General features: G+C 38.5%; 1 protein-coding gene across 3 annotated transcripts in view; it reads right to left on the bottom strand.

Annotated features, from left to right (window-relative positions):
* Positions 1 to 24372, bottom strand: part of LOC110373927 (GAS2-like protein 1) — a 60845-nt gene extending 36473 nt beyond the window's left edge. For 2 of the 3 annotated variants that reach the window (XM_021331410.3, XM_021331408.3), the window contains exon 1: positions 24088 to 24372. The gene's annotated coding sequence lies outside the window, so the exon portion shown is untranslated. Of the gene's footprint in view, positions 1 to 5898; positions 6122 to 24087 lie in introns of those variants that run through there. The other variant, XM_021331409.3, reaches the window with a different exon arrangement.

The raw sequence follows: 24372 nt of genomic DNA on the forward strand, positions 1-24372 counted from the left end.
ACACGGATTTTAACTCGTTAACATTAATCAAAGTAGTAAACAATGCTCTCATAATCCGGTAACAGTTTGTATGACGTGAATTATGCTAAATCCGTTCTTCTGACACGCAGCAGATTATTATGACGAATTAATATAATAATATGTAATAGTAACCTGCTGAAAATAGCCTGCACTGTTGTTTTAATGTAATATGAGCAATAAGCGGACAGCTCTTACCAAAAAAACGTCAAGTTATCGACGTTTGTAGAAAGCATGCAACTCATTAAATACCTCTTCGCGTTCTTGCACGCCTAGTACTTTTAAATATGAAGTCTTTAGCTCTGAAGACCATATCAATAAGTAGAGCATTTAAAAGCTCACAAATTGCTCTATTATCTCAATGCACATGCAATGCTTACGGTAAGTTAAGTCATGCCGTGCGTCACTTCACGCATTAATTGTACTATAATTGATATTAACGGAAACTAATCACCGTTGCAGTTTTTCGTCATTAGTTATGCAAAGAACCACACAGCTGACCCGCGCCACAATAAATTAGCTTAGCCAGTAATTAATAAGTAATTTATCTGTTGTTACGTAATAAGTAGGTAATCAATCAGACGTTTATTGCGTTAAAGGGTAATTGATTACTTGTCACTGTTAATAACTATTGGGCAATTGAAATAATTAGTTAATGCAAAATGATAACATTATTCTAATTTAGACCATGAAGAAACCAATTAAAACTTGTTTGGTATGAATTCACTCATAATAGTAGGGTGGATGTATTGCATTTTCTTGATGTATTTTGCAAAGAAAAGCGCAACTTAGAAAATATTTCTTTGAAGAATCTACGGGACTCTAGCTAAAAATCATCCGATTAAACTAAAATATCGCAGTAACAATTATGTGGTGGTTACTCAACGTAAATAAGAAACCAGTAACGCGTCATGATTGGTTGCTTTCTTCTCGTTACTCTGTCCGAATTTCATGCTCCGTGCTCACAATTTCTACGTCTGCGCCTGCGCATTCCTACTTTTTGTTAGATGTTTATAAACAAAGGTGGTGGACGGTGAAATTTGAGCTGAAATTGTCTCGTTATGTACACAGCGACCGGCGACCCGGAGCAAATAGACCATGGAAATTATTGCCATTTAAAACTATTGCGATGTTTCACTATGATTGTTTTGTTCGTACCTTTCTAAACCACGAGCGTCGCTTCCTTTACATACCGAACGTAACCAACCACAATGTAAAGTTGATAGTTGAATGCGGGAAAATCTCTCGAATGCTCCAAAAGGTAGGTAGTTTTTGCAATGTTCAGGACTTTCAATAATTTCTACTTATAGACAATTGGTAAGCATTCAAAATAAAAGTTGAAGAAACTCTAATCATTCGAAATGTGATAGACACCATACAAACTGCAAAAAATGCTCAAACAATAACTCTTACACAAATGCATGCAAAATTAGCATACAAATGAACTAATCATCCAAAAACTATGTGAGCTATCGTGAGAATACAACTAATAAACAATATCATTTAATTAGTCACACGTACAGTTTGGTAGTTGACCGGTATAACGATCGCACACAATCGAGATATCGATACTAATCGAGTTAGTGTCCGATACGCGTGCCGAATGCTATTGCCCTTACAAACAATACGTTTCGGAAACGCGGCCATATGTCGGTGAGGTCAACTCAGGGCTACCACTCGGCTCAAAATAATTCCGTAGCATGAGAGATCGCTTTTCATCAAATCAAATGGATAGACGTGATTTGACGAAGTTTATGCAATTCGCAAAATCTGCTAATAGCTTTCACAATATCAAAATCCTCGTGTAATTCAATTAAAGCCGTAACGTTGTTATCGATTAGATATACTGCAATACTTGTGCGCAAACATTCACGTATGCTGTGAGGCGACCTCTCACCTGCCAACCCTACGAGGCTCGATCAGTCGCAGTCTCGTTACCTTCCCCGATAGTTTCGCTATCGAACAATGAATCGATACGATTCGATAGATCACGCCTGTCCGCCATTACCGGCGGTTGCTCTCCGCGTCGAGAAATCTTAATTAACCTTAATGTCCGCGTGTCGTGTGGGAGTTGCACATTTACAAAAATATTAGCCGCGTATTGCTTACAACGGCAATGTTTTGTAATCCCGTTAATATTGATTGAATTCCTTTGAATACGCGGTTCACGATGTACTAACTGTTTTGTGGTATCCTCTGCCATTTCGCAATTTATTAGGAATTATTGCAAATAACAATCGATACCGGTACTATTTAATTGCTTTTTCATATATCATTGAAGATTTTTGTGTTGGGTACTTGTAATGTAGTGAGGAGATAAAACGCGTTCGCGTCTACATTTCTATTATTATCACATCACGTTATAACGGGGTTATCGTGTGTTTGTTTTCGGAAGACGTACACAAACGATGCACGAGACGAGACACATTACCGCGCACGTGGTGGGACAGTTAACTCCAAACACTCGATTACACTGAAACCAAATAATGAAGAAACAGTGTGTACTTGTGTCTGTACATAATACAGCGCCAATAATGACAGCATTGTTCTTGTTCAATACGTAACTGTGATTGTAACCGTTTGTGATAAATACAATGCAGTCGCCACAATACTTTAGTTAATTAAGTAAAAGAACGCTCGCTTACAATCCGGTTCGACTACTAATACAAGCTTTGTTAGTCTGACTGAACCTCTATACCTCTGTTAACAATACGTTTTTAGTTGCATACACTTTAGTAGTTCATAAAATTGTGAACATCTACCTATCAATTAATTTTTATTACCAAACTGTAATAATAAGCGCTCGGCAAAACTAGACTGCACGTGAAAGCAATGTTATCTTGAAATTATGCACAATATACATAATTAAAATGCACCAGGTACCAGGCGCCCAGAAATAACAGAAGATATCATTGTCACGAATGCATCGATGCAACTTTCTATATTATCGAACTAACCTTGCTCACTAGTATTTATTTTATTAACCTATTTAATTTTATTATCTCTTAATACCACATTAATGTTTTATTTATAGCGCTCAATTAATTTCTTGTTATACAATTAATCTTCGCGGCATCAATGTGAAGGTAAATAAATGTTCATTGATACAGCTATTAAAAGTGCTGAGATAACTTTGATAGACTTCGGCACGTGCTCTCTATTGACTGAGATTACAATAGTTAACTGCTTGGAAGTTACGTAAGTAATACAAGGATGCTTTATGAAGTGTTTTGGGTTCAGCATGTGTAAGGTATTTGAAACTCCGTCGTTAATCCTGTGTGACGTGACTGCTGTGCCTGCGCCGCTGTAACCCGAGTGGCGCTTGTTTAATACATTTCGACAGTAAATCTATCAGTAATATCGGCGGCCATTGTTTCCATATATAATTTACGGTCGCGGCTCAAGCGAGCTCCGAGCACGCTCAGCGCCGACCTTCAAAAACTTACCATACAATACAATCAACATTTCTCCCGCCCGCCTTGGTTTAGCATAAGCTCCCTTATTTTATAAACAGTTACATATACGAGTACAGCCAAGGCACAAGGTAATTCTTGAACAAGGCGAGCTTTCATCACCTCACGAACTTAATGAATGCTGACATCCTGCGTCCAACAATTTTGTGAAATAAAACTCTAAAAATAGTACTATGTAAGTTAAGTAGGCAGGTACTTATGCATGTAGCAACATTCATCAAGAAATGCAAATCAATGGTTTGCAACTGTTTATCTAATCAGCAAGATCTCCGCAGTTTATGTAAACTCGCGTCAACCGTGGCAGGAGGTTTATTGTTATTAACTCCGTATATCTTCTGTGCGCCTGGTGATTTATGCACATATTACTGCGTTTTGCAACAGCGTTGAGAAGAGATAGGTATTATTTGAATGATTCACGTAGCAAATATACAGACAAAAAATATGCATAATTAATTAAGTGTCATTAGCTTGATATCCAAAAATCCCCTCACCACAACGTGAAGTGGATGTGTATCACAGTGAGTAACGTATGGTTTAGATTATAACAAACTTGATGACGCTAATCCAATATGGAAATAAGACTTGTAAGTCAATGACTCGCTTACAGCACTCAATGAAGAGTAAATAATCTGCAAAGTAAATAAGACAGGGCGACACTTGGTCTGGCTGCGCTCGGCAGCTGAACCGCAGCTGTCGTCTGCCTGTGGGAGAACTGACTGGAACTTCCGTAGGATACATGCGACAAATACCAGCATAATGTAGATCTCGTACAGATAACTAAATACTTGTTGAACCAACAAACTGACAAGTGTCGCAGTTAAATGCGCCAGTTTATCAGGCTGCGGCACATGTTTGTTAAGGATTAGAGAAACTAAATAGACAAATTAAGTATCAAAATACATCATTAGCATTAGCGACGAACCATGGGAATTACTGAATTGTTCCGAAGTTAGAATTACAGAAGCTTATTAAGTTATTGTTACTTGTTTGTGTTGTGTTTGTGTGCGTGTGACGTTATCGTGCGCGTGCGTCACTGTCCGCCACAACTGACTGAATACTAACGCTGATAACAGCGCTTATCAGTTGCACTAGTAATCTGCTTTCTTAGATTGTTTACTGGTGTTTCTTTTGCTTTAACGTATTTCATAAACTGTTACTGTTTTCTTCTTTGATTGCAGTTTTTCCGAATTTCAACCCCTTAACGTGCCCTTAACCTTATAATGTTACATCCAACGTGTTGTAGCTTCTGAGTTTTAAGTTCGGCACTAGTAATGGCTGCTGAGTATTTTGTTAAATGAATCTACATATTTACTAGAGTGGTCTGGTCATCGTTACCTCCACTATAGTCTAATGCGGTGTTCCCACGCCTCATGTTCCGGCTCGCGGTTGCTATTTGAGAACTGGTCTTCCTCCCCGGATAGACTTAGAAGAAAAACTGTTATTATACGTAGTACATGTGTATATATGTATTGGTGTATATGGATACCACAGTTTTGTTTAGAAATCGGAGGAAAGGTCAATGTTTAAGAGGAGTTCGTCACGATAAGAATATCGATAAAAGGAAAGATCATTCTTTCATTAACCTTAGTTCAAAGCCGGTATCTTTACATCCACATCCTCATAACTAATGAAAGGAGATTTTAACGTTGCAGTATGAATGAATTTATGAAAAGTCTGACAATTTATTCAAGCATCGTTTTTATGAAATCAAGTAGGTAGGTAGCGGATCATATTATTATTATCTGCTTATTTAAATGCTGTTATTAAAGTATTATGATATCTAAAAACAATGAATTGAGTCAACATTATGCTAATTATAACCACTACACTATCTTTGCTAGTTCCTGTACCTAAGATTTTATGTGGACATTGGAACATAATGAGGGATTTTTCGCCAAAAGTAGGTATATCTGAGCATAGTGGGCATGACTAAACAGCCTTCGATATTATGTAAGATATTCTTGTAAGTCTCTATTCTCTTAAGAAAGCTAGCTAGATTCTTATGATAATGATCTAATAAGACTTCACAACAAATACGATAATGAGGATTTCAATAGATTTGCGGCTAGACAGCAATATGCAAAGTAGGACAGTGGCCACATGTGTGCGTCTTATCGCAAATACTCAAACTTTCCTACGATTATTGCCTTTTTTAGTATAATGACCGATAACTTTATAGGGTAATGAATATCTGGCTAGCACGAACAACCCGTCCAGTTTATTTCCTTGCCGCAAGTTCAAGCGAAAACGTTATTTTTCTTCGCGCTCGTGTATTTGAGTTCCTTGAACTTCACACACGCTAATTGTTTATAACAAAAGAAATAAAATCTAGTTTTAAGCAAAACAGAAGGCATTATACTCTTACCATTGTATTGTTTGAAAATATTTTAATGAATAAAATGCTCACCGTGGATAAATTACGATGTAAAGTTACAGGTGCTAGTCTACGATAAAATTCGTTGTAGTGTATAAATCTTAGAACACATCACTAACCACATAACAGCCGCGTTAATAATATAAGGCGAGTTCACACTAACATTCTATTTGTGATGATCCCCCGTAAGGATATAAATATGTGCGGCGTCGCGGGCGCGGTACGGAGCCAGCGGCGGCGCGGCGCGCACTGTGCCGTACCGAGCGCCACACGCCGGCACATCTGGGAAAGTGGACGCCGCATGCAGGACCTAGCCAGCGGAAGGTCAAGTTCAGATACACTTTAAGGCCAGACATTCAGGTTACGATGCAGGCTGCATATCGATAGCCGCGCCCTTTATGCTGCCCTAGTCATTTACGTACAACTTTGGTTGTCAAGTATTTAAATTGCCTTCGTTAGTATTGACAACTACATTGGCCTGCTTTAAGCCGTCCAAAGTCGTCACGATATCGTGATGAATTCACAAGTAACTTGAGCATGCACTAATAAAATATATCAACGTTAACAAGTAATTGCAATCAATGTGGATTAAAATTTATATTTCCAGCTATCAATCGTTATACACCAGGTCAAGTCAGCTTTGATTTTATTGCAGCTGAATTGTTTCAAAATCAAGACAGCGATTAACGTTAAACGAGTTGACTGCTACCTAGTTACTTGAAATATTTAGAAATTATTATTTCATACTAAGTTTTATAATAGTTATTTATTTATCTATTAAATTTCAACGTCATACTAGATTACTCTTTTAAATCTAATAAGATCCCATAAAAATAACTCCACTTGTCATAACAGACACCACATTAAGGACTTAACTATTTAAAATTGGTTCCTTTCAACATGCGTCATCCACAGCATCTGCACCACGTGAATCAATCTCGCTATTTGTCCTCTCTATCGCACCTTTCTCTTTTTGGGTAAAAGGGAAAGAGACAAAAAACATCCGCAGCGCGCAAGTCCTCACCCCTAGAGGAATGATTGCCAGGTTTGGACAATCAATATGGAGTAACGGCGGGATGAATGGAAGCATGGCGGACTTACACATCAACATTATAAATTATGTGCATTTTATACCGCGGTGTTTCGACACTGCGGATTTTATCGCGCTATGTCGAATGGGTTTTTATGTATTGCTATTGTTTTATTATCGTGTATGTTCACTGTAATGGCCATAATACATGATTCAGACGTCTATCACTTAGCATTTCTAAATTGATTGCTTGCCGTTGCTTAATCTTTATCTCCGTTCAAGGTACGTTAATAGACGTGAAATTGCAAAAATAACATTATTACTTTGCTATAACCCGTTCTTTCTCATGTACGTATAAATATAAATCTATCGCGATCCCCCTACACGCCCTGTTGTCCTAGTAGATCGCCGTCATCAAACTATCGACCATCTCTCACAAATACGTATTTAATAAGACATCCCTGAGTTATGGGCAAGTAATCCTATTAGGAACATCCCCTAGGAAGAATAAATAGCTGTAAGTTGATAATGACCCCACGGTTGGGAACAGTCAAGTGGTTTTCCCACGAACCGACACAACATTAGACAAAGTTATGGTTCTTCTAATTTCAAGTGGTGTGAGTGAATTCATTAATGAAATATTAATTTTTAAAATGTTTGTGTAATCTGATAATTGTTAAGTGGTACCTACTTACTGTGGGAATGATGAATAAATAAATACTAAAAGTACATAATAATTGAAAGGAGTTTGTGTTGTTCATGGCAAATGTAAAAAAAAAAATAACAGTAAGTATTCTTTCATCAATGAATTTGAAGATCTGTAGGCAATAGATAGGTACAGTATGTTATTTTATTTAATTCCGTGTCACAGCAGGGATACTGTTATGAGAGAATGACAGAACAATGTAGTAAATTCTAATTGTCTTAGATTATCTTAATAACCAACGCCGCCGAGAATTACAGCTATGGACTAACGAATCCTCAGTGATGATCACATCTGCACACGCAGAAATATATAGCTAACTCATACCACCGGTATATGGTAAAGAACATACCCTTAAACAATACATTTCTTGTTATTGCTAAAGGAAATAATAATTTTCATAACATACAATCGGAAAAGACAAACACATCATGTATCTTAAGACTAAGAAACGATATTTATAAAAGGTTAGTTTACAACAGTACTGAAGCGACTACAAAAACAATTGAACACACAATTAGAAATGTACGTAGTTTGTGCACGTGTACTAGTTAGTACAATAGCCTCCTGACGCACGCTCCGGGTAAACAAACATCTATCACTTAGTTGTGAAACTATTCACACCTCAATAGAGAAACGTACTCCTTTTCAGCTGAATTCACTATTCAGAACATTAGCATTTAACTGGAGTAAATGTTGAATAGGTATATACCATGTAGGAGAATGTAGATACCGCAGCAACAAGGCAGAAGTATGATTTCCCTAAGGGTTTCGCATCTCATATCAGAGCATTAGTGATTAATTTACCATTCTAAAAGCCCGTTGCAGCAGAAAATATCCGGATAAAGGCGGAATGAAAGATACTTCACAAGCATGTCATCAAGGACTCAGGCACAATGGGCATTAGAGCACTAGAAACAATTGCCATGAAATAAATTAATGGGCACGGGTATGTACCACGTGATATCACTGATATTTCCATATCTCCCATATTTACATGAACATATGTTCCTCGAGTTTATCACGTCGCTCGCAATGAATCATTCATCAAAAGCAACAATTACACGCGGTGCCAAGTGGCAACGACATCAAATTGCTAATCAAATACAACACAAAGATACCATTGTCATTAAAATCTGCCAATTAGCATAATAATTGTTGTTTTGAAATAATATAGAAATAATTTTCGTTGTAGTCATCGTATTTTCTGTATTGGTGACATTATGGAAAATATTTGCTTTTACATCATTGGCGATTTTACATCTTTTGCAGATGACTCATTGTATAATATCTATGTCTTTTTCATTTAAATATTTAATTGAAAATAGTTAAAGAGACGCCATATGTGAAGTGGTGTCAGTGTAAGTGCAAGCTTAGCTCACAGACACGAGGGGGTGACTAGCTCGAGAGCTCCCGAGCGCAGGTGCGACAAGTTGGCTCGGCGCCAGACACTCTGACTACAGGAAATAATGTTCCGGAGAATACGCCGCATGCCTAGACGTACCTGACGAATCGAAAACTCATCGGAAGCTTTCTACATCGTACTCCACGAACTTTCTGATAACATGGAGTTAGTATAAGTCGGTGTGATCTTAGTAATTATGCACTACAAAACTGGCAAAAAGAAATTATTGATCTTATGTAAGTATTTTTTTTTAGTTTTCCACAAGGTCTAATATAAGGTCCTGTAGTGTATGAAAACGATTATTGTGAAAAAAATAAGATACTTCGGTTTGTCTACAACTTTGCTGGTAGATAAACTTCACCTGTGTTGAACTCAGTTTTCAGTCCGTTATTAATAGCCTAGGTAAGCAAAGTATTTCGGTTTCTCCGTGGGCGGCGACATATTCCGACATATCGGTGACAAAACCAACGAATGTGATTAATCTGGTGAAAGCTATCGACGAATCGGTCTCTCTCTAAACACACTAATATTTGTACACAGACTCTAATGTGAGAACACTTTCCTTCACAACAAGTGATTTACCGAGTACACAGCGTGTATGTCAATATTGGCCGAACGATTATAATGAAAACTAGTTTATCGTAATGATAGCAGATTGTCGTCATTAAAGTCAATTTATAATATTATTTTAAACTAAATTCTTCAATTACATAGTATTTTCAACCATATTCCTGGCCCTCTCAACCTTCTCAAAGAACAAGTTATGAAATGAACGACTTCACCAGAACAATTACAATGTCAGTACATTTCTTTCACGGAAATCCAATGATAATAACATTTCCTTATTCCACGAAAAATGAAACAGGACTATTTCTGTGAAATGTCGTAGGTACCAGGCTTGCAGACTGCGGTGGAGGTGCAGTCAAAAGCTAATAAAACGAAGGAGGCAGTAAAACTCGGTCCATAATGGCGTGCAGGGCATGTACTGTACATACATAGTTGCATACAGGCGGGTCTGTCTAGACGTGCGTGAATAGTAACGTAAATGCGGCAATACCGATGCGGCACAGCGCTACTGCCGAGCTTTTCCGCAATTTTATTGGCTGAGAGTTAGGGAGGCATGGTTATAAAAACCACCAATATTTTTTTCTATTTCTCTCATGATGGCGAACAAAAATAGGTTTCCAAACAAACCACGATGAAAAAATATGCGGATATTTTTAATTCCACCACACCCAAATTAGCTATAAAAGTAAAAACGTTTTGTAGTCGAACTACTAGGAAACCATATTCCCGAAAGTCCATCTTTGATCTCACTGATGCATTTGACGTGTTGACTGATGTTTGCTGGTATAAGCCCCGGTTAGAAAATGTACGCCTTATAAATCCGTTTGCTGACGGGTAGTTCTATTTCTATTGTTTATCAATTTTTCTAACGCCATGTGCGTTGCAGTGGCTTTCATGTTACACACTTGAAAGTAAGTACTGTCTTTTAAGTTTTGTGTACGCGCGGAGAAAAGATCCCTCTCGCCGACAAAGTGGATTGTAAGGACGATAAACAGAAGCCAGTTTTAATATCAGTCTTTGTTTAGAGGCTGCCAACAGTGTACCGGTATTAGAAGCGTAGATATTAGAGTATGAGTCATATCGCCCTGCATAGGCGGATAAATCGTGCTTAGTAGGTACCTACCTCATAATTTCAGGATATACCAACAATATTTTAAACCGAAACTAAAAAGCTCAAAGAAACGGAAAATTACAGAAATTGGTGGAAGACATTTCAGGGTGAGCTCATTTCTCTCTGAGTATTTCGACTTGTTCAGTTTCCTGAATGTCAAATTCTGTATGTTTGCAATAGAATAAGTTATGGAGCCTTGACTCACGCTTGCACAGCTGTCGCAGATCTGTTTTTCAGCCTTGGTGGGTTCACTATAATCACCATACGTGTCATGTAATATAATTTATTCGCTCTACGCCATTGTGAAGTGACTTCGCGCTGTTTTCCGTGTCAAGAGCGTATTCAGCACTTGATCAAACATAATATGTACGGGAGCAACGGCGGGATGTAACGAGAAGAAATAGAATTATCAGAATATCTTGTACATCACCTATAATTTTCATTGTGATCATAGTATAGTGCAAATAGACAACGGATTAAGAAGGTTTTCAAAGTAAAACTATGGGCTATACGGCTGAATTACTTTCTACAAGTTTGTCACTGTCTTCAGATAACTAAAGCAAGGAAGCAATTTGAGCTGTCCTTGCTACGTTCTAGGTATATTGACAAAGCCAGCTCGCCACAACAAACATCAACAAAGGCGTCACGACACGACGCGTCCCTGGGGAGCAGGACCCGCATACAAAGCGTCTTGATTGCCATGCAGCGTGGGCAGGCTCGGGACCACGCAGACTTACTGGCCACAACTCCTACAGTACGCACACGTCACGAATTGTCAGAGCTTCACTGTTTAGTGGCTGCTTCCTCAATTGTCGGTCGAGGATGTCGAGCACTTTAAGTAAATTGATCCCCTAATAAAGCTGTTGTCCTAGTCCAAGGATCATGCTTCATCATAATGAGCTCTTAGCCTATTTAGCTACTTTAAAATTGAGAACAGTTTTTTAGACGAATATTTAGAGAGAATTGAATTAAATGATAAAACATGAATAATGCTCAAGTTGGAGTTGAATACAAGCGCGCCACAGGGCTATATATCACACGAAGTGTAACACGCAGCTGGAGCTCAGGTCGAGATGGAACATTTGAATCGATATATGGTAAGCAGTGACGCAGCCTTGCCATTTACAAGCCGAATAAATCACACAGCCGACGCCGGGCAAAAACTGCTAGATACGTACAGGTACGGGGTTATTTAGAACGTGCAGTAAAACAAGCATTTTGTGCACACTCAGGGGACAGATGTTTTATGGCACGTCCGGGCACTCTCATGCCGTCGACAAAATACGACGCTTTTTAATAGCTAAAGACACTCCATCCCCCATCCGTTCACCGCATGTTGTTGTAAGGATTAATGGAGTGTCTTTGTAAGCCACGGAATATAAACACCAAAGTCTATTTATCATGTTCGAAATCGTAAGATACAAATATAAAATCCATTACAACCATTTATGGATCACTAAAATTGTTACAAATTGCTCATTTTGTGTGAAGCACGCAGTCCAGCAGCTTATAGTCAATACAAATCGAACAGCTCAATAGTATCGGGTTACTCTACTCTGATTTATTCGCACTTTCTGCAAATGAAATACTGCTCACAGGCCACACGCGGCCTATCCGTAAAATATGCAAATTCACTATGTATGTGCATGGTTTGAACATGCTCCTGTATTAATATACCAAATGATTACAAATCCAGAATGTTAAGATAAATTCAGGTTGGCAAGACAACCGTGCTCCACACCCCTTACTCTTTTCGAACTCAATACGAGTTTGAATACTGCAAAAGCTCTCGTTATTTCCAATTAGAATGACATGAAAGAAACAATTGACGAGTGAAAAAACGAGAGACTCCCCGCAGAGAAGCACTTCATTAAGTACCCAGTCTCAATTACCAGAAGCGCATAGACGTGGCGGTAACAATAAAATCGTTGAGTGGTGTATTGGATGACGAGGTAATTGCGCCAGGATGCGGGCCTGAGGGTGCTCCGCGTCCGTCTGCCGCCCTAGTACTCCGCCGGCCACTTCATCGCTCAACACTAAACTTTTGTTTACATTGTAATTTTTCAGACAATGTAACTTAGGTGCATGGTTACCGTCTGCCGTCACTTAGTAGTTTGTTAAGTTAGTGTTCATCACGCCCACGCGTTTTTAACACAAAAACTAAAGTTCCTTTTCAGGTCAGTTTAGTTTCTTGACAGCTACTTCCGTTTCCTGTCTTCATCTCACAGAGTTCAAAATCTTTGTAATGCAGTGTTCAATTAAAAATATCAGTAACACAATAATCAAGGAATTTTTATGGACAAGTCAGTTTGTTCATTGTGCGGTTAATGTGTATTCGTCAACAGAATGATACCGCCGCCAGTCCACCGCAGTGACACAACTCTGTCTTACGTTTTATTTCGTACATTATTAAATAACTTTTTTATGAGGGTCAACACACTTAGGTACTTGTTTTAAATGTCTCACCGTTCTGTAATCAGTATGAGCTATACTATTCCATTGTAGATCTGATGTGATAAGTAAAAAAGAACCGGTGACATAATGAGGACCAAACAAAGATCGCCATAATTGATAACTTGCAAAAACTGGTTTTCTTTTATGTAGCTGCTAATAAGATTTTAAGTTTACAGGCGAGTAAATGAGCTACAAATATACTGAGATTGGATTTTGATTACTGCGTGTTTAAATTAGTTAACACCTTGTCTCGCCAGATTTGTTGTATATTGCATCTCCGTACGTAACATTCAGAAATAAAAACTTAGCTAGTAAAACGAACATAAAACTGAGTTATGGTGGAAACTTGAGTAATCCCGTTTCTGGTGACATAAAAGAAAATAAACCATCATGTCGTTCTATTTGTGTGTTGTGGAGTGCGACTAATTCACGGTCCGCCTGCAGCGGGGAGGAAGTCCACGGCGCGTATAGGTAGTTGCCCCGACAAAAATATCAATATTAGAGCTCCTGTGCCCGCTGCGCTCCTCGTACCAGCTATACAAATGCTGGAAGTACTCCCCGTATGCATGCACACATAAACCATGCATCAATACCGATTCAAACACACTCACAAAGAGGGGAATTCTTTGGATATTATGCGCAAAAGTGCAGATCAAATCTCCAACAATTCGGTGGAAGTATGCATGCAAAAAGTGTTGGAAAAAGTCGAAATGGCAAAGTAAAACCGCGGAGTGAGTATTGCACTAATCGTAAACTACCAAAAATACTGCAGACTATTCCAGCGCTTGTTGTGATGTGTACGCATAGCGGTGCGCGCGATCCGCCCCGACCGGTCCTGCGTGCTGCGACTCCTTTTTGTCGCAAGTCGCAAGCTCAGCCTGCGACCACGCGTGCACTATACCAAGTACTTATCTGCTTACATAACATGAGATGAACATTATGTCAATATAACCACTTAGGTACGGCAAATATACGGCCAGGACATCAATATTGTGACAAGTGTAAAGTTGCAAACACTACGTCGAATTAGGAGCAAGGTTTTGAAACAATCTTGTCTAATTAATTACAGTAACAGATTGTTAAATATTCAAAATTGTAATGTGCCCTAGAATTCTAAATTGCATTACCAGTACTAGTTCATGAATATAGTGTTTGTGTTCTTCCGCGTTACGATGGCTGGCCACCGCTCTGTTCTCGACAATTAATGTCAAGCCATGTACAGTACTGCATAACGCAGAATTCATTATTGCACAACGAGAAATCCTAATTAATTAGTCATATGGCCAGCTAAAAAGTTAAAACGGTTGGTGGCGTATCGCAAACAGCGAAAGTGTACAAATACGAGTGCGTTGCTGATGTACACGTAACGAGAGAATATTAAATGAAGGTACGTCACAAACGTTATTGTCAGATTAATGTTTCGGAAAACTTTCTTTCCTTAATATTGTACAACAAGTAAGTCATCTACATTGTATGAGGAGCGACTCGACCGATGTAGAGGTAAAAACTGCGACATTTTTAAAACAAAACTGTCAAAGGCATATCAGAAACACCATCAAACTTTACCCATAAACCATTCGAAGTAAAAGTGAGCACAACTTTTAATTGTAGCAACAAAGTTTTCTAATCCACTTGCCTCATGATGTGTAAACCACTTCATGTATGAATTTATGAATACAATTACAAGAGCAACTGTTCTTATTGGATCATTTGCATGCATGATATCGCGGCGTTTGGACTAACTCGTAAGGAAAGTAAATAAATGATAGCCTGACCAAACAATTGCACAAGAGACTGGCGCTACTCGCTATCTCCCGCCGAATACGGCACTCACATAATGCAACTACCCCCGTTATTAACACTCCACACTGCTGATCAGTTAAAATTTACCAAGTTATATTTGCGGTCGCTGAACTCCACAATGTTTCTAGACTCTTTGTAAACGTGCCAGTGTTGGAGTTACCACAATATATTGGTTTTCTTTGTTGAGGGACAATGGGTGCGCGGTAGGTCTGCGCTCGCGCAGTGTGGGCGGTGAAGAAGACGTTACGTGGTGTTACGAGACGCGCCAATCCGTCTCATGATTGATGATGTGAGTATGCATGGTAATTATGATTCTATTTTGTTTAAAGTTGTAAAGGATGTTACACTTTCATTTACAATGCGTGTAATGAAACCACCTCCAAATTATTATGATAGTTCTCATACCTACTGCTATCAGTTACGACCGTTATTGAGAAATAACAATCCCGTCAGGATTGCATGCGCTGACGCAACACAACTATACATCGCGAATCTAATCGATAAAAATTTTACAAGTGTAAAATCTGCACGTGCATGCCAAGCAGCTTGCAAACGACTAGAAAATAGAAATTGCCACATAATAGGAACCATTTCAAAAACTTGATCCACGTGGGATATTTGCAAGATACCAAGCATGCCTGTACTTCGACCAGGTAAAACTTGAATCATTGTTTTACGGATGAAAGAGTGTTCGGTATGGAAATATGAATAATGCTGTGCTAATCGGTGCATTAGCAACATTACAGTAAGAAGTCAATAATTCTGTGAAGGTTTCGTCATGCGTGCATTCGATGCAACTGATTGATCGCACATTGCACCGCACGTAACCACATGCAACAACGGTTCAAACAAATGTTAAACATGCTGGTGTTTTTGCTACAAGTGTCAAAACTATCTGTATTTATAAAAATATTATGACACCTCTTGAAGTCTTGTTATAAAACCCGAAACTGTATTGATGTGCTTGCTATAACACGACCGTTACACATCATTCATGACTTAGCGAGCGGCTGACAGCCAAAACTTACTAATGCAGCCTATTTGAGCGTAAGTTGAAAATTGAATACCATCTTTAACTATTTTATCCAGATCACGCACTGTTAAATTCTTGTCATTATTGGTAGTGTTCCATCGCGTCTAGTTAACATATAAAGGGCGTCGATGTCTATCGTCGGCGCTTTGTGTCGCAGCCAGCCGGAGCGCCACTCATTCACTACATTCTAATTAGGAGAACCTGGTTGTGCTTCCACCATGCTTCATCCTTTATCATTATTTGTTTTAATTTGAACGCAGAATCATGTATGTAAGACTTTCTTTATGAGGTGTTCATTCATTCATGCACATGAATTTACATTCATTTCGCTGTAGAGCTTGGCAAAGCATTCATTAAATTCTTCGTCCGAACTGTAGTGAGAGAGCTGCGGTGAACTGTCTCTCCAGATATTTACGATGTCAATGTCATCCGCCCTTATACAGAGCACAATAATATCCTGCCGCTACATCTAGGTAATAATTCTATCGAAGTCCAACGTTTACGAGCACGACAGCATCGGGACAGAAATAATAAACTTTAACTGTAATCGGAACAGCCGCAAGCAAAAAACATTGCGCGCGTTAAACAAAACAAAATATTTTATGAATCCAAAGCTTTAAATCCCATATTTGGGGTTTCAGACGTCTGTATTTGGCAATAAAATATGTGCCGAATACGATAGCGGGTCGACACAGCCTTGTCGAAACTACTTTTAAATGCGATATTTGCTTACCAATTATATCTAGACCACAAATGGCATGTAGTTTGCATTTATTTATTACTACAAGTCTTTTATACGCTGCCGACGCTACTTTTTGCATCGTATATCGTTTCATTTTGGGAGCTACGCGCTGCTAGTCCAATAACATTAGCATAAAACGAGTGAGAGATGATTATATTCAATCATTATTTTTCATTTCGATGCTTCTGAAGTGTGTTCTTTTTGTCGTTTGAGGGATCATAACGTGAGTGACCCCTCTGATGGGAGTGAGTTCATGATTAACGAGCCGACAAGTGTCACGATCCACTTCTTGCGACAGTTATCCACTTTAAAAGAGTGTAGTCGTTGTCTAATCTGCTAGGCACTTGCAGATAACACTCCGGTCAGACCTGTCCCTTTATTGTCCCTCCCACGCGCGCTCTGTTGTGCTCGACTACAGTCGCCACGACGAGGATGTTCGTACAACACAACAGAATCTAGTTGTGTGGTGTTGGTGTGCCTAGCCCTACATACATGCAATTTAGATATTCTACCCTATTGCGAATTTTTCATTACACTCTTCAAATACGAAATGAATATGTAGAATGGTTCGTACCTGCCATCAATAGTGTCAAGATTTTTATTTTCATTATTAAATAGATTTCATTGAAATTCTGACATGCATGGACCATGTTTCTTAATGTTTTGCACTGTTGTTAACAATTCACTGTTTACCATCAAGTTTCAATAAGAAAGTTATAGTGAGGCCCTTAAAGGACAGCATTTGCGTTGCTAATCCGGGCATCCTTGTTCACGGCGAGTTTCACAAAGTCGCGGTGACGGATGTGTCACCTACACACTGACCCAAATCTGCTCACAAGTTGTCCCACATGAGCTGGCTCGGACGATGAACCCCCACGGGCTCTTAGATAATAATCATCTATTTCTCTCACGCCTCACATTAGCTGTATGGCCATCCTATTTTCTCCTTCAAATATTGAAACACAGATAGCCCACTAAACTGTCGCTACATAAGTCTACCTGTTACAGTTTTGTTCGCTATCAGCTGCGGAAAAACAAAACAAATGACGGTGGGAATACTATGCAAAAGCTTTCCTCATAAAATGACTGTGATGAAGTTTATGAAAACAGCGAGCATAGTACATATCAAGAAAATACATCGGGGTTTCGTTTTCCGTAATTGTTTTACAATGTTTTATTGCATGTCTGTTCCTCACATTCAGGTGCGAGAATAAAGTTTAGTTTCTATAAATATTAGTCAAAACAGTCGGTGTGTATTAGAATGCGCGGAACTAGCGGCGCTCGCTCGGGCCGCTGTGTAACGACTTCCGTTCCTGCCGTCGCACGTGGCTCTTTATAATACGCCTTTTTTAACCACCAATAGGTATTCACTTTACAATATTAGATGGGTCAAGAGCCTTATACAAGCAATGCTCTTGTTTGGGAGACCACACAGCACAAACGAGCATCAAAGTGAGGAGGCGGACTCACTCCTGGCAACACCATGACAAACATATTCTGTTTGTATGCCTTCTAGGTCAGGAACAATGAACATATTACCTTCCATACTAGCCAGAGCCAATGAAACAGGTGGTTATAACTTCAGCAGTCAGACTTTTAAGTCTTTATACTCCCACAAAACAGCTACTCATTCATAACAGGCAAAACAAAGTTGGCGTCAACAATTATTTAATTAAAATAAGGAAAAAATATAACAAAGACTTCATATGCAGACTTTGCATATGATTGTAAAAAATATCTTAAATTCTCGTCAAATGAATGTGATGATGTCACTTTGTATTATTTATCACTTACTTTATTTAAGTTTTCACAAAAACTACATTTGAATAGCTCATCCGCCAAACTGAAGTGTGCTCGTGAGATAATGAATGTATTTTTATATATTCTCATAATAATAGGAAATAATGATCTGCTAGTGGTTGCTCCCACGGTTGGAAGGTCGTGATGTCCAATGCCACATGACAATCAGGTGATCACGAGAGACCTGAACTTCCGAAAACTATTAGCGTCCGGTACGCGTGCGATGATCGCAATTTATAATACGCCGCAATCATACGCAGCCGCAATAATCATCAGGCGATTATGTTAGAACACAGCTTTGGACAGTATGAATAGGTTTTGGCAGATAACACATTCATATCGGCGAATTTATCTTTCCAAACGGGTCCATGCGCTTGATAACGTAGGGATGTTTTTTAGCATCCCATAGTTTTAAGGCAAGATAGCTACGCTGGACCCACCACCGAGCACCATAGTTCCAAGTTTAGGATTAAAGTCACGCACTACCGATCAGTCATCTCCATAACTATGCATTCGAACGAACAATTTCCAACAAACATCAAATTCTACCTCCTCACAAGTATTGTTAATCCGTGCTTATAAATGCTGTCAGCTGTAGTAATTGGCTACTACGTGACGAGCCTCTTCATGATACATTCCTAATACTGTGGAATAAAAAACTACAGGAAACATGTTGTGCTTCATGTTTGAAATCACTAATCGGCTTGTGAGAGCGTGGGCCGGCGGGCGGCAGGTGGTGCGGTCGCAACATGGCCGAATGATATCACATGTTATGTGATAAAAACTAGACCATTGATGAGTTCACAATAGCTTGTTTATTATGTGAGTATGTTGCGGTACAACAAACTTAACCAACACGACCCACGTTTAAGTGTGTACGTGGGGGTTGAGGAAGTAGTTTATGTGTAATGGCCAATTTTGAGGATATTGTTTCCACGCTAGTAAGTGGTTCATATGAAAAAAACAAAAACTGTGAGAAGAAAATATGAAGATAACTTTCATAGGCTTCAATATTACTTACTTGCCTCTATGATTTTCTTGTTATGGTGTTTGGCAGGCTTTATGTCAGTAGTTGATGATCATTTATTGAAAGGTATTGAATAGTCATTATCTATCTATGAATTCACAGTTAATACGAGCTTTTCCCAGATTTGCGATGTTGCTGCTACACGTATAATATACAGTGTGGGAGTGTGTGGGTGAGGTGTTGCATTGATTAGTGTGCGTGCCACGTGCTCGAGCTGTCACTTGTGTGGACATCTCAGTACATATGTGGATGGAAGAACAATTTCAAACTGAGAATATGAGCATGAAATTGCAGGAAAAGGACGCCTAAATTACAATAAATAGGTTATATCCTACTAATATTATAAACGCGAAAGTTTGTATGTATGGATGTATGGATGTTTGTTACTCTTTCACGCAAAAACTACTGAATGGATTTTAATGAAACTTTACAATAATATAGCTTATACATCAGAATGACACATAGGCTACAATTTGTAAACATATTGTTCGAAATACTAAACCTGCGCAGACGAAGTCGCGGGCCCCAGCTAGTATATGTATAACTGATGGTTACCATAATATCAAAATATAAATACGCCAAATAAACCATTTGCATAATTATGAATTTCCTCCCTCTATTGAAATGGAAACATAAAAACAAGCAACCGAGCGTGACAGTGTAGGTCTTTGTACATCCTCGGTATTTCTATAGCTGTGGTGTGCAGGATCCATAACTTACCACACTCCACTAAATTCTTAGTTTTATAATTAATTCTTATGTTTATTTCTTTAATATCAAGCTCGTTATGGTTTTGTTCATAAAAAACATGTCCATGTACAGAGCAAGTGAACTCATTGCGTATCGTAAGAAACTGTAACCAGTCGTTACGATCCACATAAATCAACGTATCATTATCGACATCAAGTTTTTGTCACGATCAATCTAAGTGCTAATGGACAAAAAATAAACTGTAATTATTTTGCATACGTTTGAAATCAAGACATTTAGTAATTATCGTTCGTGTTGTGACTGTTATTAAATTAAGCATTTACACCAGGAAGTAGTTTAATCAAGATCTACTAGTTTGTTGTTAGTGAAAAGATTTGTGTGAGATACGCCAAAGGATAATATCATCTGTAAATTATTCAGCAGATAGAGATTTAAATGCAATAAACTCCACAAGTAATGACATTTCCACGAATTCTGCGGCAGTATTCTCGTTACTGAGAAGGAACGTAAATCTGAAATTCAATTTGTTGTTGTTATGATGTTTAGCGCTGATGGCACTCAAACTATAATAACAATGACAATCGTTTTGACACAATAGTGTTTTTTGCTGCGTGGTACCAGGCTCTCAGACTTAATGGAGAGGTGATATCCGCTTGTCCAGCGGAATGGGAGTCAACAATGATGGCTGCCGTAAAAACGCTGAACCGAGGTCGACTGCCACTGGTTGTCGACATTTTAATTAAAATAATTCTTCACACTACCTGTTGCAGGTATCAACTATTCGATTAATTTTAGGAAATTGAAGCCTTGCGTGCGTAATGTTGGCTAATTACTTTGTTATTTATGACATGGAGCTAACAAGTGTCTCCAAATTAGTTTTTTAAAAGAAACTTAACATACAATCAAAGGAAGAAATATTTTTTGAATAAAATTGACCTTTTCGCTAAGTTTATATGCATTCAATTAAATGCGACTAATGAGGGTTTTCTAAAATGGCAATCCACGAGGTGGCAGCACCGAGTCGTCAGGTCCAATAACTGTCAAAGTGCTTATCTTTACTATGAATAGTGAACGATTTTAGTGTTTTTTTTTTATTTTATAATTAAAGCACTGCATTATTGTTTTACTATTGCGGTTGAGTAAATAAAAAAAACTAAATCATATTGTGTTAACAAATTTTTCAACAAGCTTTTCCTTAGTACCAGTGACTTTTGCACCTTCTCTCTTAGCTCAATTTTTAGTTCGGAAACCTTATTCTGACCGTAGTCCATAATAAAATCAATAACACTTCCAATATAACAGAATTTCAATAAACAATAAGTTCGGCACCTACAATTCCATACTATTTGACAGCTGTTTGGACCAGACGCATACGTGGCGCCACCCGGTGGCAGAAAAAATTTCAAAAACCCTCATTGAAGTCCAGCATACCGATAAGTCAGAATGTCGTCGTCTGTAGAAGTGGAATGTGCAGCGTGATACATGACTGCAGGGCTCACAGAGAACTTATGTGTCTGTTTCGCGCTAAGGGCTTCGTACATATTTTAATAAGCTACCTAGTGTCATCTTGAGCTAAAATGTATTGCAGGAAGTTAAAAGAAAAGTTAAGTTTCGTTACCGTAACTCGGTAAAGATACAGAGTAAATAATTGACGTCAGATATTTTAGCGGACGCTATCATAAAGTACACAATTACACACGTTGACATAATTATACGTCTATTACCGCATAATCACAGTTCTCTCATATAAAACCTTGCTTGCCGTAAGCGATGACTGCGCTAAAAAACGTAATCTCGTCATCACTCAAAAATCAAAAATCAAAATCAAAATCTTTTTATTTCACATAGGCCTTTGCAGGCACCTATGAAACGTCACATTAGTTGCACGGTTCCAAAAAGTTGGTCTCATGGAGAAGAACACACTCGCACTAATTATAACTGAATACGCCGTAACGCATCGCTCGCACTATTAAACGTTAATTATCACATCTATTTGCTAATCAGTACTTGCATCAATCAATCAACATCACTTGTCTAAATAATTAAGAAAGTCGTGACGGGTGACAGTTACAGTACACCTAAAATATTGCTAGTGAACAATTCGATGCCTCTACAAGTTAAACCATTTATACCCATCATTCATAGACACGACATCTTATTCGTTCGTCTAGGAACACGCGACATTTAGGAAAGAACATCGATGCATCATGTTATGTCGGCACGCAGGAACGCATTGCAGCCTGCTTTACTGCCGTCATTCGTCGTGCTCCTGTCAGCATCAGACGTAATGGCGGCTGGAGCAGACCACACGCGACACCTGTTTACTGGCGTGCTAAATTACACCAGCTCCGCTATATCGTAAAACTACTAACGACTTGTGACGTGCCGTGTTTGGTCTTAAGGAAGACGGGATGCCAGTAGAACTAATTAACAACGGATTCCAGAAAAATCCTCAACTAATAGAAGATTATTTAGTAATATCTCTAAAGTAGGTAAACAATGCAATTTCTTTTCGAGGCAGGTACAATCACTTAAGGATTAGGATAACAACTGCTCGGAATCTTACGTTTAGCATATTTTCGCGTGGTAAGTTTTACTGGTGTATTGTCTCAACATCTAACATAATGGGGTTGTTCCAGAAAGCGTTTACGAGTTACTGGAAGCGCTAGTACCTGTAGTAGTTTACCTGGCGCGGACAAAAGGACAGTTAGCCAAACATTGCGGTGCGTACCGTGAGTACTCGCTGCGTACAATACGCGGTAACTGTGCAGAATATACCATTGGCAATTAGTATCAAGAATACCCAAATGCATGTAATATAGGTACCTACCTAATTATTTTAAATTAATTACATATAATTTTGAGTCCTAATTATGTAGATAAGACAGGTAGTAGACACTTACCTGGAAAGTGATACCTATCAAAAAGTTTGCGTTCCGTTAAATACGGATTAGGTAATTACCTCGTATTTTAATCAGTAAGTCATTCATTACTAGTAAGTACTTGCATTCCATTTGTTAATTTCACTAGTGAGAACGTTCAAGTGGCTCATATTACAATTAGAATCGCGTGGTTTTTACGCAGGCCTTGCCCAACGTTTGCCTTCCAAGTTCTACGGCTATACACAACTTTTTGGCAATTTAGCTAGATACCTATAGGTACTACCTACTTTGTATTTACTTAAAAGTTGTAGTAGGTAAGTATTTTGATTATGCAGGCTCTTTATGAATGAAGCCGCAGCAGTGAATCGCTTATCTCGTCATAATCAAGGCATTTTCCTAGATTACGAGCCGAGGCGCCAACAGTATCATGTTTGACTTAATGATCCATCATCATCATCATATTAGGTACATTCATAATAATGATTCGTCAATTAATGTCTCGGTAATCTAACAACAGTAACATCGACAGTCATTACATTAATATTCCATAATGGGTACCTGCTTAATTATCACTGATGACTTTCATCCATTTGTATTTTAATTGAAATTTAAAAAATTACACAAGTATGTCTGTCATCATACCTTAATCCGAGTGCATAGTTCACTACAGGTACCTACCTAGCTAGCCGAATCTAAACAAACCAAATTCACTATGCATGCTAGTATGATAAATGAGTAAAAATTAATATGCGAGTGAAAACAAAACCTGTTGTACCTACATGTTCACAAAATTAAAAACTAATACTTATTTAGAAACTGAACGGATATTCATTGTTAACGTAAGTATATTAATTATAAAATGATGTGTCCAAGCAATTACTAGGTAGGTATTTCATAAAACGCTGTCAAAAAACTTCAGTTGCAAGTACCTGCAATAAATAAAAACAAACTTACCAAAACGTAAGATACACCTCGCACACTCAGAACATAACTGCAGTTCCACAACAATGCCGTCACGATAACTCTCACTCACTAATTAGTTTATTCAAATTATAATAATATGTAACTTGTGAAAAGTTCGCGAGAAATGTTCCGATGCTAGCGGAGCGGTGTCGCGCATGCGTGCCGTACGAACGTGCTCACCCCGCGCCGGTCGCGTGCGATATGCGAGCGATGCCGGACGCGACACCTCACACCAGTCAGCGGCAGCGAGCGATGTTCCGACCCGCTGCGATATCG

This window comes from Helicoverpa armigera, chromosome 19 (genome assembly GCF_030705265.1).
Source record: "Helicoverpa armigera isolate CAAS_96S chromosome 19, ASM3070526v1, whole genome shotgun sequence".
Taxonomy (NCBI): Eukaryota; Metazoa; Arthropoda; class Insecta; order Lepidoptera; family Noctuidae; genus Helicoverpa; species Helicoverpa armigera.